We start from the raw sequence: 14,694 nt of genomic DNA, 5'->3' as shown, positions 1-14,694 counted from the left end.
GGCTAGTCAGCAAACAACCGCAAATTGTGGCCACATAGCAACAATTCAAACTGTCAAACAATGAGAGGAATCCTTACAGTGTGTATATTGCACAATGTTACGATTCATCGTGATGAAGTCAGACACAGACTCTGTCGAAAAATATGATTTTAACAGAAAACCCCTTTAATGGGATTCATGTCATGGACATATCTTTTAAAGATAGACCTAACTGATTTCTAATGAGATCTGTCTACTTTCCATTAGGGTGTTCCATGGGGACAGGGGAAAGGAGCAGATGTGGGTTATATGTGGAGAAGGCAGCATAATTTTTTTCTGATAAGATACATGTGAGGAGCTGGCCAACAACTAAAGACTATTGGACCAATGGACGTAGAGCAGAGTCCAGAGTTCTAAGGGATGCAGACTTTTTCCAGCACGGAGCACCAGTTATGTCGATCTCTTCTGGAAAGTGTTCAGTCTCAGGAATCTATGTTTCCATTCAGTGACAGTACGCGAAAGAAGACGTGTGGGCTGGATCTTATGCATACATAAGGCCAAACACGAGATTGGTAATCAGGTAAAGCAAACATTCCATTACTCTCGTTAGTGTCTCAGGCGCCTCAATTAAGTCATTATTCTCCCAGCCTCTAGTCCTATTATGTGGATGGGGATAGTAGACCCAGTGGAGCCATCACCACAGGGGATCTTACATGCAGTCCTATGTGAGGGGCTCGGCCTCAGGAGAATACCTTCACCAATACACAGTTAGCTTTTTTTGGGGGGATGGGGTGCTTCCCGAAGGCCGGGCTCAATTCCAGGGGGCGGCTCGGGGTATTTCGGACACTGACATGGAAATGAGATTGTTATTGTCAGCTGGAGCTAGATACACGTGCTATGGTCGTGGTATCCATCATCTGGAGGAGCATAGGCTGTGACTGCAGGCTATACCAGTGGGAGATACAAAAGCTGTGGGCCAACCAAAAGTTTGGAGACAGTGGGTATGGCCTGGTACTGGGGCAGTGGAACTACCAGGTTGGGATCTTGTGGACTAGAGGCATCTCATTGTGGCCATCTACCTGGAGTTGCTGTAAGACTATGGATGGAAGAAATAAAACTAAGTGCACTAGGTGATTAATACAACCCACAACGTGAAATCTTCACAATACATTTCAATGTTTCTTATATTCACTTGTACTAATTTATGCAAAATTAGTTGAAAGGAAGGGATTATAGAATGTTAATGATTAACTTGTTATATCAATATAAAGTAGTGTAATATAACAGGATATAAAAGAATCAATTAAACGTAGCTTTTCTAACTACTGTATATTGAAGAGTGTATTACTTTACAACCTTATTAATCTGTGTAGTTAATCATGTTGTAAATTCATATACTGTTTATTAACTTCCATACCAATATGCGTGCGGCAGCTATTGGCTTATCGGTAATCTTTATGTCCTGCTAGAATTTCAATAAGTGAAATGAATAATAATTCAATAAAAATAATATGTTAGAGTGGTATTCCCAGCTCATGAATGAGATGCGAATAACTCAGTTAAAACTATGGTTACGGGGGTGGTCTTACGAATAAGCTGCCCTGTTTCTGTAACTCGCATAGAATTAAATTAGATTTACAGAAATAGTGTAGCATAGTGAGCTCATTTTGGCAGCCTCAGATAGAATCAATGGAGCAGCAATTGAGCATGTACACTACCGCTAAAGTTGAACGGATGACAGAAGTTTCCTTTCTGGAGATTGGTAGGGGTTTAAGCATTTCAACTCTCACAGATCTGTAAGTTATCAGCTATTCTGTAGATAGATCATAACTTCTTCTTGCTTCTGTTCGGCTCTGCAAAGAAACTGGCTCACATGAGGACCGCCCCAGGAAAGGAAGGCCAAGAGTCACCTCTGCTTCTGAGGATAAGTTTATCCGAGTCACCAGCCTCAGAAATCGCAGGTTAACAGCAGCTCAGATTAGAGACGAGATCAATGCCACACAGAGTTCTAGCAGCAGACACATCTCTACAACAACTGTTAAGAGGAGACTTTGTGCAGCAGGCCTTCATGGTAAAATAGCTGCTAGGAAACCACTGCTAAGGACAGGCAACAAGCAGAAGAGACTTGTTTGGGCTAAAGAACACAAGGAATGGACATTAGACCTGTGGAAATCTATGCTTTGGTCTGATGAGTCCAAATTTGAGATCTTTGGTTCCAGCCACCGTGTCTTTGTGTGACTCAGAAAAGGTGAAAGGATGGACTCTACATGCCTGGTTCCCACTGTGAAGCATGGAGGAGGAGGTGTGATGGTGTGGGGGTGCTTTGGTTGTGACACTGTTGGGGATTTATTCAAAATTGAAGGCATACTGAACCAGCATGGCTATCACAGCATCTTGCAGCGGCATGCTATTCCATCCGGTTTGCGTTTAGTTGACCCATCATTTATTTTCCAACAGAACAATGACCCCAAACACACCTCCAGGCTGTGTAAGGGCTATTTGACTAAGAAGTAGAGTGATGGGGTGCTACGCCAGATGACCTGGCCTCCACAGTCACCAGACCTGAACCCAATCAAGATGGTTTGGGGTGAGCTGGACCGCAGAGTGAAGGCAAAATGGCCAACAAGTGCTAAGCATCTCTGGGAACTACTTCAAGATTGTTGATAGACCATTTCCGGTGACTACCTCTTGAAGCTCATCAAGAGAATGCCAAGAGTGTGCAAAGCAGTCATCAAAGCAAAAGGTGGCTACTTTGAAGAACCTAGAATATAAGACATATTTTCAGTTGTTTCACACTTTTTTGTTAAGTGTATAATTCCACATGTGTTAATTCATAGTTTTGATGCCTTCAGTGTGAATGTACAATTTTTAAAGTCATGAAAATACAGAAAAATCCTTAAATGAGAAGGTGTGTCCAAACTTTTGGTCTGTACTGTATATTGGAAGAACACAGAAAAACAGACAAAAAAAGGCAAATTGAATATAATTTCACACAACACCTCAAAAATGGGGATGACAAAATTGTTGGCCACTTTTCAAAAATGTGGGTAAACAACTTTGTTACAAGCATGTTATGCTCATTGAAACTCACCTGTGGCAAGTAACGGTGTGGACAATATGAAAATCACACCTGATAAAAAGGGGAGAAGTTGACTCAATCTTTGCATTGTGTGTGTGTGCCACACTAAGCATGGAGAATGGAAAGAGGAGATGAGAACTGTCTGAGGATTCGAGAATCAAAGTTATAAAAAATAGCAATCTCAAGGTTACAAGTCCATCTCCAGAGATTTTGACATTTCTTTGTCCAGGGTGCACAACATAATAAAGAAGTTTACAACCCATGGCACTGTAGCTAATTGCCCTGGACGTGGACGTCAGAGAAAAATTTATGAAAGGTTACAATGCAGGATAATCCGGATGGGGGATAAGCAGCCCCAATCAAGGTTCAAAGAAGTTCAAGCTGTCCTGCAGGCTCAGGGAGCATCAATGTCTGCGTGAGCTATCCTTCGACATTTGAATGAAATAAAACGTTAGGAGACCCAGGAGGACCCCACTGCTAACAGAGACATGAAAAAGCCAGACTGCAGTTTGCCAAAATGTACGAGAGTAAGCCAAAATCTTTCTGGGAAAGCATGTTATGGACAGATGAGACCAAGATAGTGCTTTTTGGTAAAGCACATCATTCTACTGTTTACTGAAAGCGGAATGAGGCGTACAAAGAAAAGAATACACTACCTACAGTCAAATGTGGTAGAGGTTCAAAGATGTTTTGGGGTTGTTTTGCTGCCTCTGACACTGGGTACCTTGACTATGTGAAAGGCATTATGAAATCTTAAGATTACTAAAGGATTTTGGGTCTCAATGTATAGTCCAGTCTCATAAAACTAGGTTTGCATCCAAGGTCATGGGTCTTCCAGCAGGACAATGACCCCAAACATAATTCAAGAAGGACCCAGAAATGGATGGAAATGACTCCCCCCCTGGGCCGTGGGGCACTCGGATCCGGGCAATAGGGGGACGATGGGAGTAGTAGTGGCAACCCGGTTCCGTGGCTCAGGGTGGTCAGACCAGTGGTAGTCCGTTATGTGCTATTGATAATGTCCGACTATGCCACCCGTGGATTTGCGGTCATTAGGTACCGCCGCTGCAAGGCAGACCGCTGGGGCTGATGAGGTGTGCAGCTGGGATGGTGTGACTCCCCACGGGAAGAGTGCGGCCCCAGGGCAGTGTAGTGGATGGTGGGAGTGATGGTGGTGAGAGTCCCAGTACCGGTAGTGCTGGAGGCGCGAAGGAGCACACAGACAATAGGTTGCAGTCCAGGGTCTTTACTGAAACAGGTAAACTGACCCATAAACAGTCCCAGCTAGGAGGGGACCTGGATGTCTGAGAGCAACGGGGAAATTGGCCCTGGTCAGGGTGAGGGTGTAGGCCTACCGTGCTTTCTGCGCTCCTTCTGGCTATCTCCTCGTTATAGGGTAACAGCCCACGTTTCCAAGCTTTCCGTGTATTCTCGCCTGTATGGCCTGCGACGTGGGTTCCTTTCTGCTCCCAGCCTTGTACGGCTTTACTGGTCCCTTCGGTTGTGGCAGGGCCTCCAGGCTTCTTAGGCCAAGGAATATACAGTCCCTTGCGGACTGGTTCTCTGCTGGAGGATGTAGAATCCTCCCAGCCTCAGACACCAAAGTCTGGTAAAGTCAGTCTCTTATCTGCCAAGACAGGCTTGCTTCGCCTCTTGTCTCTGGCTTGTGGCTCTCCTCCTGCCACACTTCCTCTTAGGTGCAGTGCAACTGTCTGTCCCTGCTCTGCTCTGGGACAAGTCTCAGTGCTGAGACAGGCCATCAAGTTCTCTCTAACCCTGCCCCCAGTACCAGCTTTTATAGGGGCAGCCTGCTCCCCCTACTGGCCTGAGACAGGAGGTACTGCATGCTAATGTTCCCCTGACTAGAGAACCTCCTCCTTGCTCTCAGACACAGCTTTATTACATTTTGTGGCATCCAGGCCAGGGTGACACATTCCCCCCTAGTAAAATTTAGTACTCCGGGACTAAACAGTAAATAAAGAATAACATGCATAACCATAAAACATTATCAGACAGACGACGCACAGCTTGAGTTCTTAAGGTCACAGTGTGGTCTGTGACCGGGTGTCCATATCACCAATACAACGGGGAGCCTTAACCAGGTGGGGGTCTGTCCTACCCCAAGTCCTTTACAGTCTTAGTTCATTCCTTGGTTAGGCTCCGAACGCAGTCCATACAAGGTCCCGGTTATAAAAAGTCCATAACCTTTGAGTCCTTACGGTAGCTGCAAGAAACTGAAATACACTATTAATAAAAATGCAGGTAACTTGGCAAACATTTCAACATTTGGCAACAGGGTTATTTACAATCTTAGTGCGCTCTATATTCTCCAGCGAGCGGATATCTGCCCCTTTGTGCTCCTGGTTGATCTACGTAGCCCACTGTCTGGTGGTGGACTGACTTGGCTTTCCCCACTAGCGTTAGGGGTGCAGCTACCAGCTGGGTGTACAGGTAGGGCAGGCTGCTGTCTGCGGGTCCTTTGGCTTACCGCAGGCATGGCAGGCTCACTGTCAGCAGAGGGTTGACTCTCCTGGGCTGCTGGTACAGGCTCTTCTGCCTCTGGAACCGCTTGCTCCTCTTCACCTTCCGGCTCTGGTGTTGGTTGTTGCTGTGCCGGTTGCAGGAAATGCAGGACGGGTACCACTATGGCATCATTTATGCGAGTCCAGGACTGAGGGAACTCTCCGAGAACGGTGCTGATCATTTCTTCCTTGTCCTCTGCGGGTTCAAGGTCACTCTGATCCTCTTCTGCACTACGGAGTTGCTCGGGGCATCTTTTGAGGTGGTCTCTGGAGACGGTGCTAGTGGTTTCTCCTCCGTCCTTGGTGATCACGCACACCTTCGGGTTGTCGTGATCAGACTTCAGTACGGTGTAGGGTTCCCTTTCCCACTGGTCGCCCAACTTATGTAGCCTTCTCTTCCGCTTCAGGACTTGCTCACCAGGTTCTAGGGGACCGGCAGGGGCGTGTTGATTGAAGAGTTTTTCTTGCCTCTCTCTCACCTGGGCCAGGCTCTTCTCCACACTCTCCTGTACCTTCTTGTACTGCAGTTGCCTTTCTGTATCCCAGTCCGCATCCGGGGAGGTGTCCTCAGGTATTAGGACTCCCATCTCCAGGTCTACGGGCAGCTTACCTGGTCTAGCTCGCATCAGGTAAGCCGGGGTGCAGTTTGTAGCATTCACCGGGATATTGTTGTATAAGTCTATTAGGTCCGGCAGTTTTTCTGGCCACAGGCTGCGTTCCTCCAGGGGCAACGTCTTCAGGAGATCAATGACTATATTGTTCATCTTCTCACACATCCCGTTGGTTTGTGGATGGTAAGGCGTTGTCCGAATCTTCTTACAGCCATAGAGGTTGCAGAACTCCTGGAAGATTTCAGCCTCGAACGCTGGACCCTGGTCTGTCAGGACCTGTTCCGGATACCCGTGTGGACGGCAGAAATATTGCTGGAAGGCTCTGGCCACTGTTTGGGCTGTCAAGTCCTTTACCGGGACCACCACTAGAAAACGGGAATAGTGGTCCACGATTGTCAGGGCATAGATGTATCCAGACCGGCTTGGAGCCAATTTGACGTGGTCCAGAGCTACCAGCTCAAGAGGCTGCGTGGTGACGATGGGCCTCAAGGGTGTCTTCTGGCTGGTGTGGTCCTTCCTCCTCAGGTGACAAGGGCCACAGTCTCTGCACCACTTTTCTACAGCTCCTCTCATGCCGACCCAAAAGAACCTTCCTCTTAGCAGGAACTCCAGTTTCTTCCAACCGAAGTGTCCCGCTCTGTCATGGTAAGCCCCCAGGACCATAGCTGCATCCCGCCTTGGGACCACGACTTGCCAGGTCAGTTCGTGCGTCCGGTGGTTAACAATCCTTCTGCACAACTTGCCTTCGTAGAGGAACAGCTTGCTCTTCTCCTTCCATAGCTGCTTGGCTTCCTCTGGGGCATCAGGATCTAGGCGGGCATCTTCCCGGGTCAGCAGATCTTTCACCACGCGGACTGCAGGGTCACTATCTTGGGTCTCGGCCCAGCTGTGGTGAGGTAGGGGATTGATCATCACAGTTGTTAGATCCTCCTCCTTCACGCGGTGAGAGTGTTGAGCGGCTCCATACCGGTGAAACGCGGGGAGTTCTACCTCCTCCAGCTCTTCTGGGTCTTCGTCGCCCTCAGGTAAGTGAGGCATTCTTGATAGGGAGTCCGCGTTGGCATTGGTTTTGCCGGCCCGGTACTTGATCACGAAGTCATAGTTGGAGAGACGGGCCATCCACCGCTGTTCTAGGGCACCCAGTCTTGCATTGTCCAGGTGTGTCAACGGGTTGTTGTCCGTGTACACGGTGAACTTTGCGGAGGCCAGGTAATGCTTGAAGCGTTCCGTCACGGCCCACACCACCGCCAAGAATTCTAGCTTGAAGAAGCTGTAATTCTCCGGGTTCCTCTCGGTGGGTCTCAGCTTCCGGCTGGCGTACGCGATCACCCTTTCTCTGCCCTGTTGGTTTTGGGACAGTACGGCTCCCAGTCCCACATTACTGGCATCTGTGTGGAGAATGAAAGGCTGGCCATAATCAGGGTAGGCCAGGATCTCGTCCCCTGTGAGGGCCATCTTTAGCTGGCGGAAGGACTCCTCTTCCGGTTTATCCCACTTGAAGGGCGGCTTTTGGCTCCTGGACTTAGACTGTCCGATCAGGAGGTCCTGCATAGGAGCTGCCATCTTAGTGAACCCGGGCATGAACCTTCGGTAGTAGCCTACCAACCCGAGAAACTGTCTCACCTCTTTGATGTTCGAGGGGCTTGGCCAGCTCTTGATTGCCGTGACCTTGTCAGGGTCGGGGGCCACTCCTTCCGCGCTTACCACGTGCCCTAGGTACTGGACCTTTGGTTTCAGCAGGTGACACTTCGATGGTTTCACCTTCAGGCCGTAGCCTGCCAGGGCTTCGAACACCTCGGCCAGGTGCTTTAGATGGTCCTCGTAGGTCTTCGAATAGACGATCACGTCGTCCAGGTAAAGGAGGACCGTCTCGAAGTTTCGGTGCCCTAGACAGCATTCCATCAGCCGCTGGAAGGTCCCTGGTGCGTTGCAGAGCCCGAAAGGCATACAGTTGAACTCACTCAGTCCCATCGGGGTGGTGAAGGCGGTCTTCTCCTTGTCAGCCTCTAACACAGGAACCTGCCAGTACCCGCTAGTAAGGTCCAAAGTAGAAAAGAAGTTAGCTGATTTTAGTGCGGCTAAAGACTCCTCTATTCTAGGCAGCGGATATGCGTCTTTGTGAGTGATACGGTTGATTTGTCTATAGTCGACGCACATTCTCATGGTGCCGTCTTTCTTTTTGACCAGAACCAAGGGGGCTGCCCAGGGGCTACAGCTGTCTCTAATGACCCCAGCTTCTTTCATCTCTCTTAGCATGCCCTTTGCGTTCTGATAATGTGCAGGGGGTACAGGCCTGTGTCTCTCTTTTATTGGTGGGTGGCTCCCTGTGGGGATGTGGTGTTCTATCCCCTTTACTCTGTCGAAGTCTAACGGGTGCTTACTAAAGACTCTCTCGTACTCCTGTACTACCCGGTAGACTCCTTGTTTTTGGTGCAGGGGAGTGGAGTCAGCACCCACATGGAGTTTCTGGCACCAGTCCTCCTTTTGTTTCTGGGAGCCATTACCCTCCGCCTGTGGAGATGGAGGCAAGGGTTCCACGGCCCTGATAGCTTTGTGTTCGACAACAAACAGTTTGGCGAGTGTAGCGTACCTGGGTAAGTGTACTTCCCTCTCCCCAATGTTGAGGATGTGGACGGGCACCCTCCCATGACGGACATCAACCACCCCCCGGGCTGTCAAAATGGTGGGCCTGCTGTCCGAGTACACGGATTCTACCATGGCTTGGTAGTCTCTACCTCTCAACCCGATTGCAGTCCGACACCAGATCATCATTTCACTTTTGGGAGGCATGGAAATGGGGAATGGGTCACTCAGTCTTACGCTACCGATCTCACCACCAGACAGTTCTACCTGCTGCCGTCTCATCAGGGCTTTTATCTCCTTGTTGAGGACTCTCTGTTGGCTGGAACTAGCATTCACTGCCACCTGTTGTAGAATTACAATTACCTCTGAAAGACAATTTTCAATTACGTTAGTACCCACAGTTATTTTAGGGTGACTTTCACAACGGTCAATGTCCACAATAATCACTCCCTGTGCCGGTAGTTCAACTTTACCAATTTTAATGGTCATCTCCTTGAACCCCATCTGCGGCACGGGTAAGCCATTACTGGCGATGATGCTCAAGTTGCTGTCTGGATACCGTGTGATATCATCATCAGTCCAATACTGCTTAAAAAGTACATAAGGGATAGTGGTTACTTGTGACCCAGTATCCAGCAAGGCGCTCATGGGGATACCGTCCAGCACCACGGGTAAAACCGGGCGCCCCCCAACGTACTTATTACGCCAATTGTAAGGGCCTGGTGATCTTATGCCTGGGGGTTGGCCCTCTGCCCCAGGTTGGACCCGTTTAAATTACAGTACCTGGAAATGTGTCCGGGCTGGTTGCATCGACGGCAAATGGGCTGTCCATCCTCTGCGTAGCGGTCTGTGGGCCTCCCTCGGAACGACGGGATCCTCCTCTGTCGACGCCACGGGACATCCTCCGGACTTGAAGCCAGCTCGATGGGTCTTGACGGGTCCACTTGCAATGCCTGGACGGTCCTGGTCAACACCGCGACGCTCCTGGTCAGCTCCTGGACTTGGTGGTGCAAGTCTTTCGACGGGGCTTGGTTCAGGGCCTGTGCATCAGCCCCCACGGGATCCATAGAGGAGGGCGCCGCCTCCTGGTGGTTGGTGAGAGCAGGGCGCCGGGGGTTTATAGCGCCACTGGTTGCAGATTCACGGAGCACCCTTATGGCCCTGTCCTTAAATTGGGCAAAGGTCAGGTCGGGGTTCTGAAAGAACATGAGGCGCAGTTGGGCCCTGTGGGCGCTAGACAGCAGACCTTCTATGAATTGTTCTGTTAGCAGCTTATCCGTTTCCTGCACACTGCCAGGGTCAGTTTGTTGAATAACCCTCAGGGCTTCCTGCAGATTTAGGGCATAGTCTCTGATGCTGTCCTGTGCCCGAGGCTTACATCCATAGAACCTCATTTTAATTTCAGCGGAGGTACGTGTGTCAAAGGTACCCCGCAGCCAGGCCAGAATACCCTTCACAGTCCTTTTCTCCTCAGTAGGCCATGATTTTACCTCCCTCTGGGCTGCGCCAGTTAACTGCCCTGTTAATATGCTGACCTTCTGTTCCTCTGTCAGGGGGTAAACCTGGAACAAACTGTACAGCCTTTCCTTAAAGTCAGTTAGGGCATGGGGCTCCCCTGAGTACTTGGGCAGCCAAGCCGCTCCAGGGATGTAGGGCAGGGAAAAGGGCATCACCGCTGCTGCAGCTACGTTGGTGGTAGTGGGGGCCTCTGTGTCCGACATCTTCCTCCCCCCTAGTCAAGCGTGGCCTACCTTCCGACGATCCTCTTCTGTAGGCCGCGGCTCCGCTGCTGCTACTCTGGACGAGGACCTTGCGTCGCGTCCTGATGACGTCAGCGTCGCTCTCTCCCTTCCAGGACCTTGCGCAGCGTCGGTGCGTGGGGCGGAGCTTCGGATCTCGCGCGGTTTTGACGTCCACGTCCCTCTTCTTCCCGCGCGGCATCCTGAAGATGGCGTCCGATGGCGGGAAGCAGCTGCAGATGGCGGGAAGAAGGCAGAAGACGGCGGGAAACGGTCCAAGATGGCGTCTGATGGCGGGAATCGGCTCCGGATGGCGAGAAACGACTCCGGACGGCAGGAAACTTCGCCACAGGTAAGTTACAAAAGTCTTTTTCAGGCACGCAGTACCCGGTGGTTGCGGGCACGAAATCCTGCCGACTACGCCAAAGCTGACTCGCCCCCTGGGCCGTGGGGCACTCGGATCTGGGCAATAGGGGGACGATGGGAGTAGTAGTGGCAACCCGGTTCCGTGGCTCAGGGTGGTCAGACCAGTGGTAGTCCGTTATGTGCTATTGATAATGTCCGACTACGCCACCCGTGGATTTGCGGTCATTAGGTACCGCCGCTGCAAGGCAGACCGCTGGGGCTGATGAGGTGTGCAGCTGGGATGGTGTGACTCCCCACGGGAAGAGTGCGGCCCCAGGGCAGTGTAGTGGATGGTGGGAGTGATGGTGGTGAGAGTCCCAGTACCGGTAGTGCTGGAGGCGCGAAGGAGCACACAGACAATAGGTTGCAGTCCAGGGTCTTTACTGAAACAGGTAAACTGACCCATAAACAGTCCCAGCTAGGAGGGGACCTGGATGTCTGAGAGCAACGGGGAAATTGGCCCTGGTCAGGGTGAGGGTGTAGGCCTACCGTGCTTTCTGCGCTCCTTCTGGCTATCTCTTCGTTATAGGGTAACAGCCCACGTTTCCAAGCTTTCCGTGTATTCTCGCCTGTATGGCCTGCGACGTGGGTTCCTTTCTGCTCCCAGCCTTGTACGGCTTTACTGGTCCCTTCGGTTGTGGCAGGGCCTCCAGGCTTCTTAGGCCAAGGAATATACAGTCCCTTGTGGACTGGTTCTCTGCTGGAGGATGTAGAATCCTCCCAGCCTCAGACACCAAAGTCTGGTAAAGTCAGTCTCTTATCTGCCAAGACAGGCTTGCTTCGCCTCTTGTCTCTGGCTTGTGGCTCTCCTCCTGCCACACTTCCTCTTAGGTGCAGTGCAACTGTCTGTCCCTGCTCTGCTCTGGGACAAGTCTCAGTGCTGAGACAGGCCATCAAGTTCTCTCTAACCCTGCCCCCAGTACCAGCTTTTATAGGGGCAGCCTGCTCCCCCTACTGGCCTGAGACAGGAGGTACTGCATGCTAATGTTCCCCTGACTAGAGAACCTCCCCCTTGCTCTCAGACACAGCTTTATTACATTTTGTGGCATCCAGGCCAGGGTGACACATTAACAAAGAGAGTTCTGAAGTGGCCAGCGAAGAGTCCAGATCTAAATCCCATTGAACACATCTGGAGAGATCTTAAAATTGTTGTTGGGAGAAGGCACCCTTCAAATATGAAAGACCTGGAGCAGTTTGCAAAAGAAGAGACGTCCAAAATTCAAGTTGAGATTTGTAGGAAGCTTGTTGATGGTTATATGAAGTGATTGATTGCAGTTATTTATTCCAAAGGGTGGGCAACCATATATTAAGTTTAGGGTGCCAACAATTTTGACAGCCCCATTTTTGGGGTTTTGTGTGAAATTATGTCCAATTTGCCTTTTTTCAGTATTTTTGTGTTGTTCCAATACACACAAAGGAAATAAACATGTGTATAGCAAAACATGTGTAATTGAAATAATTTTCTGGGAGAAATACTTCATTTTCTGGAACAATTTCACACTTTTTACCATGACTGTATATACTTGGTATGATTTAGCTTGTTGATTTGTAATCTAAATACTTTGCCAGCATTGCTGTAGCTTCCCATTATTTGTTGACAGTCTGTCAGTTGACACATATTCAATGATTAGCATTGCCAAAAACACTTTTGAATAAGACATTAGAAGGCGGACTGGGAAGATAGACAGGAAAAATATTTCATCTTCCTTTGTGGCTTACAACGACAAAGTTAATTAATAAAGTATTATTTTTTTGCAGTTGTTTAGTGCCAAGAGACAGGCAAAAAAAAAATCACACATCCATTTAAATATGTAAAATCAACAAGGAAGTGTTGCTTGATAATTTGGTCACAATTATTTTGTATTACTTCTGCATATGGATAATCCCCAAAATAATATTGATAACAGTTTTATTCTGATTGTGGATCCCTCTCTCCAATGACCTTAAATCTGGGGATGAATGTGGCAGAAAATGATAAATTACTCTAAAGAACCAACACAGGAATCTATGGACTATCCATATAATGTGTGGTCATGGTGCATCCTTAAGAGAAAAAAAAAATGCTCTTTGTAATCGATAACCACTAAGGTTAATAGGCGAGTATCCTGGGAGAATATTTTCTTTATTAACAAAGAATGCTTTAACAAGATAGTTGAAAATGGGTTTTAATCAGAAGCTCAGGGGGCGGACACTGCACCTCCAGCTCTCCTGCGCCTCTCCTTATTTCCTTGTCCGCTACCTGTCTCCGGCCTTTGAATGACAGGTCACTTCTCTCAGTGACCTGCCATCCTTGCCCGAGATTCCATGCAGATGCCATAATTTCTAGCGGTCTTCTGCCATCCAGCTAAATAGCCAGGTAACAGGTGAGACCTGGAGGAAACCCCACAGGCCTGGCCAGATTGGGCAGCTGGGCTGTCATTCATAATACTGACAGCCCAGTGTACCCGTGCATCTGATTGGGCGGCTGAGCTGTCACTCACAATACTAACAGCCCAGCATGCCCCTGATCTTATTGGGTGACTGAGCTGTCACTCACAGCATCCTTAGGATACCGTGAGTGGTGGAATCGTGACAGTAGTGTGTGAGAACACTAAGGAACTTCAGTAATTACTGTGTACCTGCCATAATACGCGTCTCTCTACCTGAGGCGTTTCCTAGGCCTGAGGTAGAGAGGTCTGGGTCCTGGCTCTCAATGGGCTTCGTCTGGGTTCTGGGTCTTGACCGGCATAGGGCGAAGGTTCTGGTCTTGACCAGCACAGTCTGGGCTCTGGGTCTTGACTGGCACAGGTCGGGTCTTGACTGGCCTAGTTGGGTCTTAGGATTTCACTGGGCATCATTTGGGTCCGGTCTGACAGTGGTCAGCACCATGCTGGTGTAGACAGATAGATAAGAGAGACTAAGTAACTGTAAGCAGACACCACCCTCTGCTGGAACAAACTGAAAGTGAATGTAAAACAAAGGATTGTGTTAGCAGGAACCAAAATGGTGCTAGCAGATTTGCAGGGGGAGAGACTTTGTGTGCTAGACCTGATCAGGTGACCCAGAGGGCTTCCCGAGTATAAAGGCCCTGTGTGCCAGATTGCAGGGAGAGCAGAGAGTGCAAGGTGCGGATGTGCACCGGAGAAGACGCTACAGCCAGAGATTTGGCACCAGGCTGCAGAGTGGAGCAGACGTGTTCCAGAGGGACCGCAGATCCCAGCGTGGCAGACACCGCCTGAGAAGCCCTGGATTCCTCACAGGAGCGCCCTGTCCCCTGCACCTATGGCCCAGAGTCAGGCCTTGCGCCCCACATGGAGTAAGTTCTCAGGACCCAACCCCACCTGTCAAGAGCTGAGGTCTGGATCCCCTTACCCCAAGCATGAGAGACTACCTTCAACGGTCAAGCTGAGATGAGCTGAGAAAGGACTGCGGCAGGAGAGACGCGCCAGCAACAGCAGAGGAATCGCGCAAATGAAAAGGCCCGTCACTTCAAATTTCCACTCACGGTACCGTGGACAGTTGGGATTAGGATTTCAGGTTAGGAGGGGGCTGTTTGGTGAGTGGGAGGTTGAACGGGATCTGAAAGACTTTATTCGGAAGAGACTTGCGCCCTAGTGGGAATAACCAGTGACCCCCGCTAGGGCCATACAAAGAGAACTCACAAGGTGACTCCGACGACTGGGTGCATCACACTTTTGCAAAGAACTTTACCGTTATTCACTGAACCTGTTTCTCATTGTTATTCCAATTTGCTGTTCATTATCCCTGTTACTAACCCCCTTGCATAATACTTGTTA

The 14,694-nt window shown here is 49.6% G+C and overlaps 1 protein-coding gene across 1 annotated transcript in view; it reads right to left on the bottom strand.

Annotated features, from left to right (window-relative positions):
- Window positions 1–14,694, bottom strand: part of PGM5 (phosphoglucomutase 5) — a 382,573-nt gene that overhangs the window by 303,342 nt on the left and 64,537 nt on the right. The gene's annotated exons all lie outside the window — the stretch shown is intronic.

Source organism: Phyllobates terribilis, unplaced genomic scaffold (assembly GCF_046119375.1).
Source record: "Phyllobates terribilis strain yellow unplaced genomic scaffold, ASM4611937v1 Scaffold_1__5_contigs__length_1240528914, whole genome shotgun sequence".
Lineage (NCBI taxonomy): Eukaryota > Metazoa > Chordata > Amphibia > Anura > Dendrobatidae > Phyllobates > Phyllobates terribilis.
The sequence above is the reverse complement of the archived record's forward strand: the minus strand, read 5'-3'. Positions and strand labels throughout refer to the sequence as shown.